This window comes from Oncorhynchus keta, chromosome 31 (genome assembly GCF_023373465.1).
Source record: "Oncorhynchus keta strain PuntledgeMale-10-30-2019 chromosome 31, Oket_V2, whole genome shotgun sequence".
In the NCBI taxonomy this organism is placed as follows: Eukaryota; Metazoa; Chordata; class Actinopteri; order Salmoniformes; family Salmonidae; genus Oncorhynchus; species Oncorhynchus keta.
The window spans coordinates 10944199-10961927 of record NC_068451.1 but is presented as its reverse complement, the minus strand read 5'-3'; the positions used below and the strand labels follow the sequence as shown (position 1 = coordinate 10961927).

Sequence of the window (17729 nt, the reverse complement as noted above, 5' to 3'; positions counted from 1 at the left end):
CGACGAACGTGACACTGCCTATGTTTTTTGATTTTTTATTGCATGAAATTAGCTTGAAAATGAAAAAAATATATCTCTGATGCCAATAGGCAGGCATTTTAACTGTTCTTTCCCTGGGACCGAGACATGGTTCACCCAGCAATGCACTGCAGATGTCACAGTAAAAGATCTCTTTGTATGACATTTTCATCGCACTGCGAGTTGTGTTATGGTTGTGAGGGGGTCCTTGATGAAGTTGCTCTCACAAAAGGAGTCCCCGGACCCAGAAAGTTCTGTGTGTTAAATGACTATATCTTCATACTACATCGCTAATGCATCGACATGCCTTTGCTCGTCCCCAGGTTCCCCCTCTGACCAGACGGCCGTAACAGACAGGCAGCTCTTCAGACAGACCCGGGGTCCTGAAGCAGAAGGGCCGTGGCATGAAACAGAGCAAAAGAGGCTTGGTGATCCACTACAACTGCTGGAGTCAATTAGCCAAGCTCTGGCTTCAGTCAGCATGATGCTCGGTCACTGAGAAATAACCAGGGCACGATTCTTTGTCTTTTTCACTATCTTTCATAGTCTCCACTTCCTAGTGTGTCTCTCTATCACTTGTACTCACTCTGCCCATCCCTCTGGTTCTCCCTCTCTCAACTGTCTTTCACGTATTGACCTTCCTATTAATCTTTCCTCCAGTCTCTTTCTACGTTCCCCTCTTTAATATTTCTTTCTCTTTGCCCTCTAAGTTATGTCAGGGGCTATGTTAATGTTTTCATCAAAACACTTTTGCTATCCTTTCCATTTACATTTCAAGCAGAATGTGAAGCAAACATCTCAACGCTATTCTCACTTAAGACAGCCTTGTGTAGTGAATCCACAGACACCTCCCAACAAGGCCGGAAACAAGCACTCGACGAGAGGTTAGACAAAGTGACATTCCCCACTCCTCACACCAAGACAGCTTTCACAATTCACACACTACATATCTGCAGATTGTACAAGTCCCAGAGTCAACCCTCTAACACACTTTATTTAACCCTTACCCATACATCTTGTAAAAACAACAGCTGTCTAGTGTCTACTTACACCTTTTCACTTTACAGACAGCACACTTTAACCCTTGCGCATTTCCCCATGTTTGAGAAAGGAAAGGCCCCTGCAGGTTGAATGATGTAAACAGGCTCTGACTCGGCTGACACACAGCACCATGGGCACACTCACAGCAGTGGGCCATGCTGTCCATTTGACACTATGCCAAGAAGAGAGCCACTCCGACCCTGACAATAGGCCTACTTCAACCAAACAACCCTGTCAGAACCTTTATTTTACAATAAAAGCTTTCTAAAACATTCACTGTATTCACAATGCGAGTATCCCCACCAAGTAGGAAGCCAAGCACAAAAGGCAATCTGTCTAATTGTAGCGAATACAGCTGAGTTTGTTTTATATTCAAGTTAAATTATGAATAAAGCTGCTCTTGAATTATAAATGAGTTGCTAAATAAGCAAAGCTTATTAAGGGGATCACAGTGGTAGAATCCAAGGTATGATTCACCGTACGATATGAAGAGAGATTAAATAACCCTGATTTCAACTTCTAAATCACCTTTCACTCATGGATTCACAGTCACTGTGGTTATTGTGACTGAGCCCCCTAGGGTTTTTCATATACACTCACATATCATTAATAATTTGACCAGATCACAAAATCTAGGCCGTGAACATAGGCCAGGGCATGGAGGGATCTTTATATACAGTACCAGTCAAAGGTTTGGACACACCTACTCATTCCATGGTTTTCTTTATTTTTACTATTTTATACATTGTAGAATAATAGTGAAGACATCAAAACTATGAAATTCACATATGGAATCATGTAGTAAGCCAAAAATATATTTGAGATTTGAGAAAATTTCAAGAACTTCGAAAAGTTACTTCAAGTGCAGTTGTAAAAACCATTAAGCCCTATGATGAAACTGGCTCTCATGAGGAAAGAAAGACCCAGAGTTACCTCTGCTGCAGAGGATAAGTTCATGAGAGTTACCAGCCTCAGATTGCAGCCCAATAAATGCTTCACAGAGTTCAAGTAACAGACACATCTCAACATCAACTGTTCAGAGGAGACTGTGTGAATCAGGCCTTCATGGTCGATATTGCTGCAAAGAAATCACTACTAAAGGACACAAATAAGATAAAGAGACTTGCTTGGGCCAAGAAACACGAGCAATGGACATTAGACTGGTGGAAATCTGTCCCTTCGTCTGATGAGTCTAAATTTGAGATTTTTGGTTCCAATCACCATGTCTTTGTGAGACGCAGAGTAGGTGAACAGATGATCTCCACATGTGTGATTCCCACCGTGAAGCATGGAGGAGAAGGTGTGATGGTGTGGGGTCCTTTGCTGGTGACACTGTCTGTGATTTATTTAGAATTCAAGGCACACTTAACCTTCATGGCTACCACTGCATTCTGCAGTGATACGCCATCCCATCTGGTTTGTGCTTAGTGGGACTATCATTTGTTTTTCAACAGGACTATGACCCAGCACACCTCCAGGCTGTGTAATGGCTATTTGACCACGAAGGAGAGCGATGACCAGATGACCTGGTCTCCACAATCACCCGACCTCACCCGACCTCAATCCAATTGAGATTGTTTGGGATGAGTTGGACCTCCGCAGTGAAGGAAAAGCAGCCAACAAGTGCTCAGCATATGCGGGAAGACTGTTGGAAAAGCATTCCTCATGCTGGTTGAGAGAATGCCAAGAGAAGAGTGTGCAAAGCATCATCAAGGCAAAGGGTGGCTACTTTTGAATGGTTTAACACCTTTTTGGTTACTACATGACTCCATATGTGTTATTTCATAGTTCATATTATTCTACAATGTAGAAAATAGTAAAAATAAAGAAAAACCCTTGAATGAGTAGGTGTGTCAAAACTTTTGACTGGTACTGTATATATACAGTATATATTTAAAAAAGAATCTTTATCATCTCTGAGAATGGCTTGGAGAAAAATGTACAGACCATATAATCTTGTCCTGCAGCTAGAATTATGTACCTCGTACATGGATGTTTACTTGTTTCACAGTTGAAGTGTTACTTTTTACATTCACAATATCAATGTTTGAATGTGGAAAGAAAAGTTTAGAGTATTGAGACTACTACAGTATATCAATTCAATCATCATAATTTTATTGAACCTTTATTTAACTAGGCAAGTCGGTTAAGAACAAATTCTTATTTACAATGATGGCCTACCCCGGCCAAACCCAGACGACGCTGGGCCAACTGTGCGACGGCCTATGGGACTCCCAATCACGGCCGGATGTGATGCAGCCTGGATTCGAAACAGGTGACGCCTCTTGCACTGAGATGCAGTGTCTTAGACCACTGCGCCACTCAGGAGCCCCCCAATCACCATCATCATTACCGCAGACAACATATAGCCTAAATTCCAAGGCCCAGGAATCCCAAAATATGAGTGTGACACTAGTTCCCCTCTTTCAGAGACACATTGGACAAGGAGAGAGAAAGCCTTTGACACTAAACGTTATAGACCTACAGCAGCATACCTAATGAAAGTCACAATGTTGTGGATCCACTGGGGATATCAGTGACTCATACCCACAATATGTGCTCCAGCTACAATCTGTACCTCCACCTTAATGCCTCATCATCTGAAAAACCTTGGGGGGAATTTCAATGAGTAGAAGCTAAAATGCATGTAGGGTATGGTGCATGCGGTTGGTGCGGTCCAATCTAAGGGGGCTTGTTCTGTGTTATAAATATAAAAAACTCTGTTTTCGCGTTCTCTTATTAAAGCTCTCAGAATGTGCTGAGGTCTCTCTCTGTGGGCACGTAATGCCATTCTTTCCTGCCTACCTTTGCAGTTTGCCAAGGAGCAGAGCAGCCATCAGATGACTGGGCAGCTTTATTCAACATTGTCATTACTGAGCCCAACAGGGGTAATGTTAATTTATACACATCACTAAGTTCTAAAACAGAGCTAAAAATAAACATGCAATATCCTCAGGCCGCCCGGGTCGGGCAACGTGCCAATGCCAGCGTGGCCTTGTTGGCTACTTTCAAGGCAAAGAAGAACAATGTACTGTACAGTATGTACACATTTTATACGTTACATGGTGCCCACGTAGCTTCTATATCACATCATTCTGAATCAACAGGGATATCCTACCATTCCATATTCTATGAATGCTTTTGAATGTATTGCCCAGATTTGATGTATTCATGAAAATATACACTGGTCTGCAATGGTGTTCTTTAATACGCTGATTCGGGACATTTAGTACATGGCCATCAGTGTCATGTGTGACGTCAAATGTCAGGGTTGTGTCACAATGGGCCTCAAGGAATAGGCGAACACAGAGGTCCGCACTACACTGACACCGCACAGGTGTGTGTGTGTGTGTGTGTGTGTGTGTGTGTGTGTGTGTGTGTGTGTGTGTGTGTGTGTGTGTGTGTGTGTGTGTGTGTGTGTGTGTGTGTGTGTGTGTGTGTGTGTGTGTGTGTGTATTCTCACCTATCAGTTCATTCAGTCAGCCCTTGTCTGGCACCGCAGGGCTCTCCACTACCACGTATTTGTCCACACGGCGTCACTGTTGCTGCACTTTACGTGTGAATCCGCCCCCAACTCCACACAGGAAACAAGGTTACTGCCCAAGAGATGTCACTTCCGAAACACCCACTCTTGCTCGCTCGCGCTCTCTCCCTCACGCCCCCAGCCTATTGCCATGACAACCGAGAAAAGAATAGAATATAAGTGAGTGTTAAAGAGACAGATGATCATAGACAAGGAGAAAGTGAGGAAGAGATGGAGGGAAAGATTGAGAGGGAGAATAGTAGAAGAGGGGAGACAGCAGGGAACGGAATGGACAGGGGGAGAGAGGAGTAGACAGGGAGAAAATGAGTGGGATGAGGGAAGGATGGACGATAGGAGAGATAGAAAGAAGGGGGAGAGGAGGTAAGTGATGGGATGAGCTGGGGATAGGAAGAGAGGAGAGGTGAAGAACTGGGGATGCTGAGAAGAAGGAGAGAGATAAATGAAGTGATGAGAGAGGGAAAAAGGGAAGGAGGAGATTTTTTTTTGGAAAAGGGAGCCCACATCTTGTTCCCATAGCAACCCAGCCATCCATGAAAAACGGACTTGTTCCTCCCTCCCTCTCGCTCTCTCTCTGATGCGCACGCGCACATCTTTTCTGTCCATCTATCTATCTACACACTATAGACATATGTTGGTGGTGAACAATACTAAATTATTCCTTACACAGCTGTGTAAAATACATCAACAGATACCACAGTCCAAAACGTTCACTACTGTTACTGTAAGACAACATAAAATGAGGAAACAAGATCTATATATTTATAAGCAAGCCGTCTGCTTGAATATATGGCGATAATAAAATCAAATTATAATATTTAAAGGTGAAATCAATGTTCTGATCATCCTACTATGAATCAAAATTAAATTAAACTTTCCCACAAACTCCCTGGCAGCCTCCCTCCATCTCCCCACAATCTATCGCTCCCCTCTCCCTTCCACATATCTGTCTCTCAGTCCCCCACTCCCACAGCCCATTTCTCTCTCGCTTCCTCACTCTCTCTCACACATGTATCTCCTACTTTCCCTCTTCTCTCACTCTACCCGTCTCCCTTTCACTTCTCTCACGCTCTTCTCCCTCCCTCTCGTTACCATCGTCTCTCTCACTATCTGCCACACAACTCTCTCTTGCCCTCTCTCTCTCTCCATTCCCATCCCTCCTCCAGGATGCTAGAGCAGTAGGGTGGAAAAACTGCACTGCCAGTAGCAGAGTTGGGTTGGCTTATTAGAGTGTACAGTATCACTCTCTCTCTCTCCTTTCCCTTCACTTGACTATTCCACGGGGCTACGCAGCAATCCCCCAAGTTGTGCTGCAAAACTCTCTTTACTTAGGCTTGAACAACATCTATAGGAAATGAGATGCAGGATTGCTTTGTCTGCTAACCCTTCATGGTGATGTGCTGTTCTGCCCTGTCAACCTGTGTGAAGGTGATATTCAATGTGCTGAGTATAGAGAAAATATACATGAATGGGACTCATCTGTGTGTGTGTGTGTGTGTGTGTGTGTGTGTGTGTGTGTGTGTGTGTGTGTGTGTGTGTGTGTGTGTGTGTGTGTGTGTGTGTGTGTGTGTGTGTGTGTGTGTGTGTGTGTGTGTGTGCACGAAACCACGGTGATCCACATTCACAGGTAACTGTATTTATTTGCACACATCTATCATCTATCATGGTGTGTTCTCCCATCTCTCTCTCTCTCTGTTTGCATATCCTGTCTCATGTCACCATGTGGGGGGTGCTCCACTGAGAGAAAGCAGGTCAAGCCTTTGGTCCTCAGAGATAAATAATAATTATAGTGATCTGTCCTCAATCCAGAGATAGACTAAGAACTGTGTCATTGTTATATTACCCAAAATGGCAATCTCTCAAACTGCTACACAGCTTAACTCACCTCGTTTGACAGACAGAGGAGTGGCGGGGAGTCTGACTGGGAGGCCCTGTGTTGCCCTGGGTGGAATTATGAAAGAACCTTCTGATTGAGAAAAAGCCAGAGGTGTCTTGGATCAGAGGTATCTGGGGTATTTCATGGCACCGTTTTGCCTCCTTGATTTTGACAGATCGACGCAATGATGTCTGAGTAGGAATCAACAGAGACCATCTAAATGGAATTCAGTTATGGGTTTTCTGCTTTCACTTCATCACCAAGATGTCTGTCATGTTCAGTGGAGTCTGAAATGATTGACACCCTTGATAACGATGAACAAAAATGACTGTATAAAATAAATAACTCAAATACTGGGAAATTATATTGCTTTATACTAATAAAGTTGTTCTGAAAAATATATTTTGTTTAACAAGTAATAAAAAACAATCTCAAAAAGGTATGGGTCAAATTATCGACACCCCTGTTTTCTATACCGTTCAATACCTCACCTTGTGAGGACAACGCAATGCCTTTTTCAAAAATGAACACATTGGGAGGGATTTTAGACCATTCCTCCATACAGAATCTTTCCAGATCCTTGATATCCTTCGTCTGCGCCTCTTCAATTCAAACCACTGGTTTTCAATTGGAGTCATGTCCGGAGACTGAGATGGCCATTGCAAAATGTTGATTTTGTGGTCAATTAACAATTTCTTTGTTGATTTTGTGGTGTGCTTGGGGTTATTGTCTTGCTGTAAGATCCACTTGCGGGAAAATCCAATTGCGGCCAAGTTTCAGCCTCCTGGCAGAGGCAATCAGGTTTTTGGCTGAAATGTTCTGGTAGTGAGTGAAGTTCATGATTTTTAAGAAAGATTTTTAAGCCTTGAGACAATTAACAAATGGATTGTGTAAGTGTGCCATTCAGAGGTTGAATGGGCAAGACAAAAGATTTAAGTTCCTTTGAACGGGGTATGGTAGGAGGTGCCAGGTGCACCGGTTTTCCCGTGTGTATCAAGAACGGCCCACCACCTCTGAAACTGTTTTTCTATCCAATGAATTACCACTTAGACGAACCACCTAAGAATTTTCTATACATAAAAACTCCTGTAATTAGCTCCAATGACTGTAATTTCCTCCATATTAAAGGGATAGTTTGAGATTTTGGCAATGAAGCCTTTTATATACTTTCCCAGAGTCGGATGAAAAGGGACAGCTAGCATGCTAACTGTTCCTGTAGACTTCCAGTCATTGAACTTTTTCAGACTGGACACAGAAACATAAAATTGGTATTCTGTTTTTAGCTATAAAAAATTTACAAAATTATTATTTTTTACATAATGAAATCCCCCAAAGTATTTTACCCCAAAAATATATAAAAAAATATTGCGGACCCCTTGCAGCACCTCTGCGGACCCTAGTTTGAACCTCCCTGAATTAAGCAACTGCACAGAGCTCACCTCAGGGTTTTCTACAGTGCACACGCTAACACATTAACATGAATGGACATATGCCTCCCATGGCAAAAAAATGTCCTAATCTCAACAGGATCTACCAGCAGCAGGCTACCAGAACAGAGCAGCCCCTACTGCCAGATTCTATTTATTAATATCATTACTGTGAATGAGGTTTTAAATGAGAAGTGTAAGGGATGAGATAGTAAGGTTAACCCTAACTGTGTCCCAGACCCTCTTAAACTTGTCTGTGCATGTTACCGCATGTTATCTCATCCCTTGTTGCACTAAAACAAATACAGTCAAATTGTACTTGGGCGTCCAAGACCACTATGTGTGTGAACTGTCTGTTTCAGTTATAAAATACTGCAATACCTTCATCCATTATGTAAGTCAGATTTTTGTGTATTCTCCTCATCTTTCTCTGCATGTTCAAATGTTCCGACATTCAGAGGGAGCAATGACATCATCATCACCCCAATTACCTTACACAACCCCTTCCCCTGACTGAATCAATCAGATCACTCAATCAACACAGTTATACAGCTTCCTGTATCATCGTGGTATCGGTGGTCATGTGGTGACACATTTGTTGTCTGGTTGACAGTAGCCGTACAGAAGCCACTGAGCTGAAAGGACAAGAAAGGGGACTTGAGCAGACAAGGTTAACTTGTGTATCTGTAGCGATCAAATGCATGCCAAATAAATCACTTTTTGCTCAGTAAAGTAGTCCCCCTCTGTCTCATTCCACAACTAACATTATTTTCCATTAAAAAAACTTTAGTGACTTGGATAACTGATCTCAATTGTATATTCCCCAAAAAACATCATTTAGATATGTATCTGGTCACCATGACTGCAACTTCAATTAGGTAAATAAGATATTGTTTTATTGTTGTTAAAGTCCCTTGTTCCACATGTATGCCCGAGGTCTACAAAATAAGTGTCATTTAACTATCTCCCCTCTGAACAAGTTGCACAAATATATAGTTGTATGTGCTTTCTCTCTTTTTTACTCTCTCATATGAAAAAGGTCAACTGTAAAACCAGATAAACAAAACATGTTTTGGACAGCAAAGCTGTTGTTGAGCACTGATACTCTACCTCTGCATTCAGCACCACTGAAGTGGACAGCGACTGAATCGGTTTTCTGAAGTTCAGTGGAAAGCGACTGTGTATAGTCAATAGCAGTGTGGAATGATGGTAAGGCCATTATACTTTAACCTAGAAAGGAACCTGTACTGAACAAAAATATAAATGCAACATGCAACAATCAATTAAAAACATTTTATTGGTCCCTAATCTACGGAATTCACATAACTGGGAATACAGATATGCATCTCGTGTCACAGATACCTTAGGGGCATGGATAAGAAAACCAGTACCACCATTTGCCTCACGCAGCCGTTTGCCTCATGCAAATGTACTGCCAAATTCTCTAAAATGACGTTGGAGTCGGCTTATGGTAGAGAAATTAACATTAAATTATCTAGTAACAGCTCTAGTGGACATTCCTGCAGTCAGCATGCCAATTGCACGCTCTCACAAAACTTGAGATAGCTGTGGCATTGTGTTGTGTGGCAAAACTGCACATCTTAGAGTGCCATTTTATTGTCCCCAGTACAAGGTGCACCTGTGTAATGATCATGCTGTTTAATCAGCTTCTTGATATACCACACCTGTCAGGTGGATGGATTATCTTGGCTAAAGAGAAATGCTCACTAACAGGGATGTAAACAAATTTGTGCACAAAATTATGGAGAAATTCCATACGCTCTTGTGCGTATGAACATTTCTATTTCAGCTCATGAAACATGGAACCAACACTTTACATATTGCGTTTATATTTCTGTTCAGTCCATATAACCCTGTGTGTCATGTTCTTCATCTCAAACCAGGGGTTATCCAGCTCTGACATCCCGCTTGCTTGGTCAACACAATCTCAGTCAACTTTTCACCCCTAGCTAATATGAACACTCACCACTCGCTAGGTCAAACAAACTGAGACACTTTGAAGCCAGTTCTGTGGTTAAAGTGAGTGTGAAATCCAATGTAGTATCTTCATGCAGAAAATGAGTCTTCAAACATGGCATTGAAGCGAGAAACTACAATTAAAAGTGTTTCATAGGTGTCTCACGCCTTCCTCTCCCAGCAGTCCCTTTCTACCAGTTAGACTCTGCCTCTGATCAAAGAGATCAGGATGTTCTGCCATTATCTCCACTCTCATACAACTCAACTCCACATTGATGTGCCAAACAGAGCAACAACTGCAAGATAGGTTCTCTGAAAACCACTAGGACAGGAGCTTTCCTCCTGAAAAGAAAACTTACATAAAAAACACTAGAAATTGGATTGCATTTCCAGTCTCTCAACAATCCACTCCAATTTAGATGATTCATTATTTGAAATAACAAAAGGGCATATCACTTAAACATTGCATGAATGCCAGCAAATACAGTCGAAATGCACTTATATTTTGTGTGGTGAAGATTCAAATGTGGTGGAGATGAGGTGCTAAATATAGCGCCAGGCATGCAGTGAGCCTGCTAACCTTTATGAGATCTTCAGAGTAGAAGTTAATCACTAAAATAAAAACACACACAGACTCTCTCTCTCTCTCTCTCTCTCTCTCTCTCTCTCTCTCTCTCTCTCTCTCTCTCTCTCTCTCTCTCTCTCTCTCTCTCTCTCTCTCTCTCTCTCTCTCTCTCTCTCTCTCTCTCTCTCTCTCTCACACACAGACGCACATGCACACGCACGCACGCGCACAAACAAACACACATACGCACATGTGTAGGATCTTAATTTGAGCCAGTTTGCTACAGCAGGAAAATAATCCTGCAGCGACATAATGTGGATTATAATCAATGGACAATATCAAATGGGTTGATACATTTTCCGTAAGGGAAAATCAAGTTTGAAATTTCAAAGTGGAAATTACGAACTTCAGAAGCTTTTTTACCTCAAATACACTACAAGTGCTCCTGCAACAGGGTGATCAAATTAATATCCTACATCTGTACACAAGCACACTCTCACACACACATAAGCATGCACGGCACATGCACGGCACACACACACACACACACACACACACACACACACACACACACACACACACACACACACACACACACACACACACACACACACACACACACACATTCTTGTGAGCCTTGTAAAACGACACATATTTTTCTGAAGTAGACACTACCCTAAATGTGTAATAGTGAAACACTTTAAAATGGTAATAGACTACTCTGAAATGTCAGGGTCCAATGGCCTTGTTGTTGAGTATCAGCATATCAGTGTATTTGATTACAGCTAATTAAAATGCACCGTTCTTCTTTGCGGTACCTGTGCATCTGAAGTGAATGAGAGGTACATCCCGTGAAAATTCAGACCTCCTTTCTCACCACCTTCAGTAAAAGTGCACACTGCATATATCAGCCACCTATTAGCATCACAAGAGAGGAGGGATGAATTAGCCCATCGCCAGCATGGTATTGACGGTTTGAGAGCACATTTGAATTAGCCGTCTGCCTTTATAACACTGTAATAAGATGGCTGTGAAGTCCTGTCAGCACATTATGGCGCCGTGACTGGCTACTGTAACTCTCCTAAAACCTACGTCATATAAGAAAACAAACTAACATTCAAATGTCAGGTTCTATGGTATAATAATGAGTAATGTGAGGTGATCTGCTACTGTCATGGCCTGATTTGACCACCACGTCATTATTACAACTGCGTATAATATGTATGCAATCTATACATTATGGCATCCTACATCAAGTGTAACCCCCCAAAAAGTGTGAAATGTACACATAACACTGAAAATAGACTTAAAATGTCTGGGACTGAACATCTCAACAGGTGACTGATGATCTACCCTACAGTGCAATATCCCTTGGTTCTCATTGTAACTCTGGGTCCCAGGTACGTACAAGGCTTCAGTGAACATTATCTTTGTGAGCCCAACTCTCCCATTTGTAATCCTGCTTGAGGAACCACAGTAGTATTTTAATAATCTATTATTTTAGGGGGCACTTATCACAGGCTGGACTATCAGCATCGCAAATGACAGGGTGCGGAATTCATTCTCGCCCGAAAGCTATGTCAGGACATTTATTTGAGATATTTTGACGGAAAAGGGTCAGAAAGGGTTGTTTGAAAAAGCCCTATACTGTGAAAATAATTTAATTGCATATAAATCATATTAATGTACAGTATGTGTATAAACCAAAAACATAAAAGTAATATTTCATTCTACAGATGTAGGATCTTAATTTGAGCCAGTTTGCTACAGCAGGAAAATAATCTTGCAGCAGCTGGAAATTTCAATTGTTATGTGGATTATAATTAATGGACATTTTTGTAGGGGTTGATGCATTTTTCGTAAGGGAAAATTAAGTCTGAGATTTTTAAGTGGAAATTACAAATGTCTTTTTAAACCTCAAATACACTCCTGCAACAGGCTGATCAAATTAAGATCCTACCTGTACATTACAAACAAACATCACACCTTTACTAAATGTTATTTTTTAATGATACATAAGCAAGTGAAACCTACTGTGTTTAGGTATCAGCTTTTTATTCCATTCAACCATCCCTACAAACTAGAGGTCGACCGATTAATCGGAATGGCCGATTAATTGGGGCCGATTTCAAGTTTTCATGCGAATAGGAAATCGGTATTTTTGGGCGCCGATTTTGCTGATTTTTTTATTTTTTTATATACCTTTATTTAACTAGGCAAGTCACTTAAGAACACATTCTTATTTTCAATGACGGCCTAGGAACGGTGGGTTAACTGCCTTGTTCAGTGGCAGAACGACAGATTTTCACCTTGTTAACTCGGGGGATTCAATCTTGCAACCTTACAGTTAACTAGTCCAACGATCTAGTCCAACGCTCTAACCACCTGCCTCTCATTGCACTCCACGAGGAGCCTGCCTGTTATGTGAATGCAGTAGAAGCCAAGGTAAGTTGCTAGCTTGCATTAAACTTATCTTACAAAAAACAATCAATCATAATCACTAGTTATAACTACACATGGTTGATGATATTACTCGTTTATCTAGCGTGTCTTGCATTGCATATAATCGATGCAACGCTGGGGAATGATTTAACAAAAGCACAAACGTTGACCGACTGTACCTAACCATAAACACCAATGCCTTTCTTTAAAAAAATACACAGAAGTATATATTTTTAAACCTGCATATTAAGCTAAAAGAAATCCAGGTTAGCAGGCAATATTGACCAGGTGAAATTGTGTAATTTCTCTTGCGTTCATTGCACGCAGAGTCAGGGTATATGCAACAGTTTGGGCAGCCTGTCTCATTGCGAACTAATTTTCCAGAATTTTACGTAATTATGACATAACAAGGTTGTGCAATGTAACAGCAATATTTAGACTTAGGGATGCCACCCGTTAGATAAAATACCGAACGGTTCTGTATTTCACTGAAATAATAAACATTTTGTTTTTGTAATGATAGTTTCCGGATTCGACCATATTAATGGCCAAAGGCTTGTATTTCTGTGTTTATTATGTTATAATTAAGTCTATGATTTGATAGAGCAGTCTGACTGAGCGATGGTAGGCAGCAGCAGGCTCGTAAGCATTCATTCAAACAGCACTTTTGTGCATTTTGCCAGCAGCTCTTCGCAAGCACAGCGCTGTTTATGACTTCAAGCCTACCAGCCTAATCAAATCAAATCAAATGGTATTTGTCACATACACATGGTTAGCAGATGTTAATGCAAGTGTAGCGAAATGCTTGTGCTTCTAGTTCCGACAATGCAGTAATAACCAACAAGTAATCTAACCTAACAATTCCACAACTACTACCTTATACACACAAGTGTAAAGGGATAAAGAATATGGACATAAAGATATATGAATGAGTGATGGTACAGAACGGCGTAGGCAAGATGCAGTAGATGGTATCGAGTACAGTATATACATATGAGATGTAATGTAATGTAAACAAAGTGGCATAGTTTAAAGTGGCTAAACATTATATTAGTAGATGATATGGCATTGTTTAAAGATAGCTAGGGTGTAAACATTATATTAGTGGCATTGTTTTAGCTAGTGATCATTTTTTCATCATTCCATTAAAGTGGCTGGAGTTGAGTCAGTATGTTGGCAGCAGCCACTCAATGTTAGTGGTGGCTGTTTAACAGTCTGATGGCCTTGAGATAGAAGCTGTTTTTCAGTCTCTCGGTCCCTGCTTTGATGCACCTGTACTGACCTCACCTTCTGGATGATAGCGGGGTGAACAGGCAGTGGCTCGGGTGGTTGATGTCCTTGATGATCTTTATGGCCTTCCTGTAACATCGGGTGGTGTAGGTGTCCTGGAGGGCAGGTAGTTTGCCCCCGGTGATGCGTTCTGCAGACCTCACTACCCTCTGGAGAGCCTTACGGTTGTGGGCGGAGCAGTTGCCGTAACAGGCGGTGATACAGCCAGACAGGATGCGCTCGATTGTGCATCTGTAGAAGTTTGTGAGTGCTTTTGGTAACAAGCCAAATTTCTTCAGCCTCCTGAGGTTGAAGAGGCGCTGCTGCGCCTTCTTCACAACGCTGTCTGTGTGGGTGGACCAATTCAGTTTGACCGTGATGTGTACGCCGAGGAACTTAAAACTTACTACCCTCTCCACTACTGTCCCGTCGATGTGGATAGGGGGGTGCCTGGGGTACCAATGTAAGAAATAACACGTTAAAAAAACAAAATACTGCATAGTTTCCTAGGAACGCGAAGCGAGGCGGCCATCTCTGTCACCGCCGGAAGTTAGTTAGCTGGGTGTGCGCTAATAGCGTTTCAAACGTCACTCGCTCTGAGACTTGGAGTAGTTATTCCCCATGCTCTGCAAGGGCCGCGGCTTTTGTTGAGCGATGGGTAATGCTGCTTCGAGTGTGGCTGTTGTTGATGTGTTCCTGGTTCGAGCCCAGGTAGGGGCGAGGAGAGGGACGGAAGCTATACTGTTGCACATAGTGCCTATAAGAACATCCAAGGTATATGAAATTCAAATGGTATAGAGAGAAATAGTCCTATAAATACTATATTAACTACAACCTAAAACCTCTTACCTTGGAATATTGAAGTCTCATGTTAAAAGGAACCACCAACTTTCATATGTTCTCATGTTCTGAGCAAGGAACTCAAACGTTAGCTTTTTTACATGGCACATATTGCACTTTTACTTCTCCAACATGTTGTTTTGGCATTATTTAAACCAAATTGAACATGTTTCATTATTTATTTGAGGCTAAATGGATTTTTATTGATGTATTATATTAAGTTAAAATAAGTGTTCATTCAGTAGTGTTGTAATTGTCATTATTACAAATAAATAAATAAAAATCGTCCGATTAATCTGTATCGGCTTTTTTGGTCCTCCAATAATCGGTATCAGTATCGGCGTTGAAAAATCATAATCGGTCGACCTTTACTAAAAACATCCAATAACTGCTCCATTTTGACTCCATGACTAATATCATTTTTTCTATTACTAATATAGTGACATATGTACAGTAAGTTGTTGAATATCTTCAGGTCTGAAGGCACAACCTGTCTGTGCATCATGAGAATCTGTGGGATCCAATGACATAATGTCCAGAAGGCCTGTGAGCCAACCATTATCCCGGATTGGCAGCGCTCTGATTGGCATCGGAGAGGAGATAGCTCATCCTGACCTTTTGCCATGAGTGAATCCTGACAGGATCAATCAAAAGACGAGCATCCTTTAAACACAAACTCATCGAGTCATTGGGCTCCAGGCTTTGCGGTGGAATTGAATAAGTGGGCCCCCCTCCCATAGTGTGGTCTGCACTAAGCAACCATTTCTCCTAGCTACTCATTTCTGATGGGATCCTTATGTAGATTTCCTCAGAATCAGCAGTAAGGCTCTTAGCGGATGGGGTATGTCTGGACCTTTTCACCACCAGGTTCAATCAGTACTGCTGGGGAACAGAGAGATAGTGAGGGAGTGGAGCCGTGGACTGAGGCTTAGCGGCATGCCTGAACTCACTGTACTAGAACTGTTCACGGGGGAGAGAGTTCCCTGACATGGCCCTATATCCCTAGACCACAGATGTAGGATCTTAATTTGAGCCAGGAAATGTGAATTATTATAATTAATGAGCTCGCCCAGTACTCAAGCAAACTACAGTAGCAAAAAACATTCAGTTTGTCTGATTTCATTTTTGGACTACTGCATTATTACAATATCATTGTAAGGTCTTTCAACCACAACAAACATGTCCTTCCCCCCAGACAACATGGCTTATGGGGGGCAGCCCTCAAAATAACATTTTTGCTGACACTACCCAGAGGACACTTTATCATGTCACACTCAGAAACCATCAAGGACATTGGAGCACTGTGATACCCTGTAATAAACCGTGTATATTTTATACTGTGCTTTGGTAGAATGACACATGCTGCAGTGGACACGTTCACTTAAGAATGGTTATGTAACACAAGGCACAATACTTTATGGCCTGGAACATGTTTCAATCTGGACCCGAACTCGGCGTGCCGTATAGCATCATGGTCCTTGGTGTATTATGAACACTTTTTATGATAAAGGCAAGTCGTTGGTTGACCTAGTACAAAACCAAAGACCTTTAAGCATCTGCCAGTAAATGTTAATATGTGTAAACTATCTTGCCATCAAACTGCTCTACGCCACCTCTTGTGCTTATTCATACGTTCGCTGCACTGTGCCATGAATATGCTAAACAGTATGCAGATACAAGCAAATGAGGGGCAGTTGAACTTTGATTGACTTTACGTCTGTGGGCCAAAATTAGGAATACGATATTTCCTTGAGGATACCGAACAACAGTGTCTTTGCTTGCATGCGTACGCTAGCTGTTAGCATCTCTGGAAAAGGCTGAGGCGTAGTCATGCTTGACGCTCTTGAATGTTGACTTTTCACGTCTCGAGGGAAGTTGGCGTTTGAATTCCCAACTTCACAAAACTTGGACAGCGGGCACTTTAACTCACAAAATGCCAGAATCACTATAATGAATTGACATCAGACGAGATGGTATCTAGTGAGTCGCATCATTTACTCATTTTAGAATGAATTCTATGTAACACTTCAATCCGCTGCAAACAGAACTCCAATGTACTCAACACCCATTGGAAAATGAATGAGCTTTTCCCCTGACAGATCATTGAACACGGTAGATCTCGAGCATACAGTACAGTAATAGCCTAACAGATGATGGTTCCTGGCACAGCTCGATTGGCGGAGGGTGTAAGACAGCCCCTTATGTCACACGAGAGGAGTGCTGCAGTCAGCGCATTGGCGGTGCACTGTCTCTTTAAAATGAATGCCCATGCTTGAAAGGAGCTGCTGTATCAAACTACTGTAAAATCGACATGACTGGGTTGGCTCACAAAATACTATATGATTTCTATGGCATTTTCAGTCTAACAACTTTATAACTGATGCATTTCGGCATGGTGTTCGTCAAGGAGAGATAAAACAAGTGTTCTTATAAGGAACGACTGTTCAGTCAGCCATAAGTTTCAAAAAAGATGTGACTGATCACCTGATTTCATTTTGATAACATTACCATGAGATTCAAACACAGACTCCTCTACCCAGAAAACCTGTTACATCTTAAAGGTTCATGGTACCATCTATTGTAGTGGAAAGAGTATAGCATGTACATTCCTATTGACATGGGTTTTGAAGATATAATACTACTGTGCACACATTTTTCTGGCAGTGATCTCTCAAGAGTGGGCTCGCGTACAGTAGCGTAACATCTCACCAATATTATGCAACCAACTTCTAT

General features: G+C 41.7%; 1 protein-coding gene across 10 annotated transcripts in view; it reads right to left on the bottom strand.

Moving 5' to 3' along the window:
- Positions 1-17729, bottom strand: part of LOC118364046 (ras/Rap GTPase-activating protein SynGAP-like) — a 120742-nt gene that overhangs the window by 101435 nt on the left and 1578 nt on the right. The window contains exon 1 of one of the 10 annotated variants that reach the window (XM_052489551.1): positions 4523-5049. The exons of the other annotated variants lie outside the window; for them this stretch is intronic. The gene's annotated coding sequence lies outside the window, so the exon portion shown is untranslated. Of the gene's footprint in view, positions 1-4522; positions 5050-17729 lie in introns of those variants that run through there. 10 annotated transcript variants of the gene reach the window in all.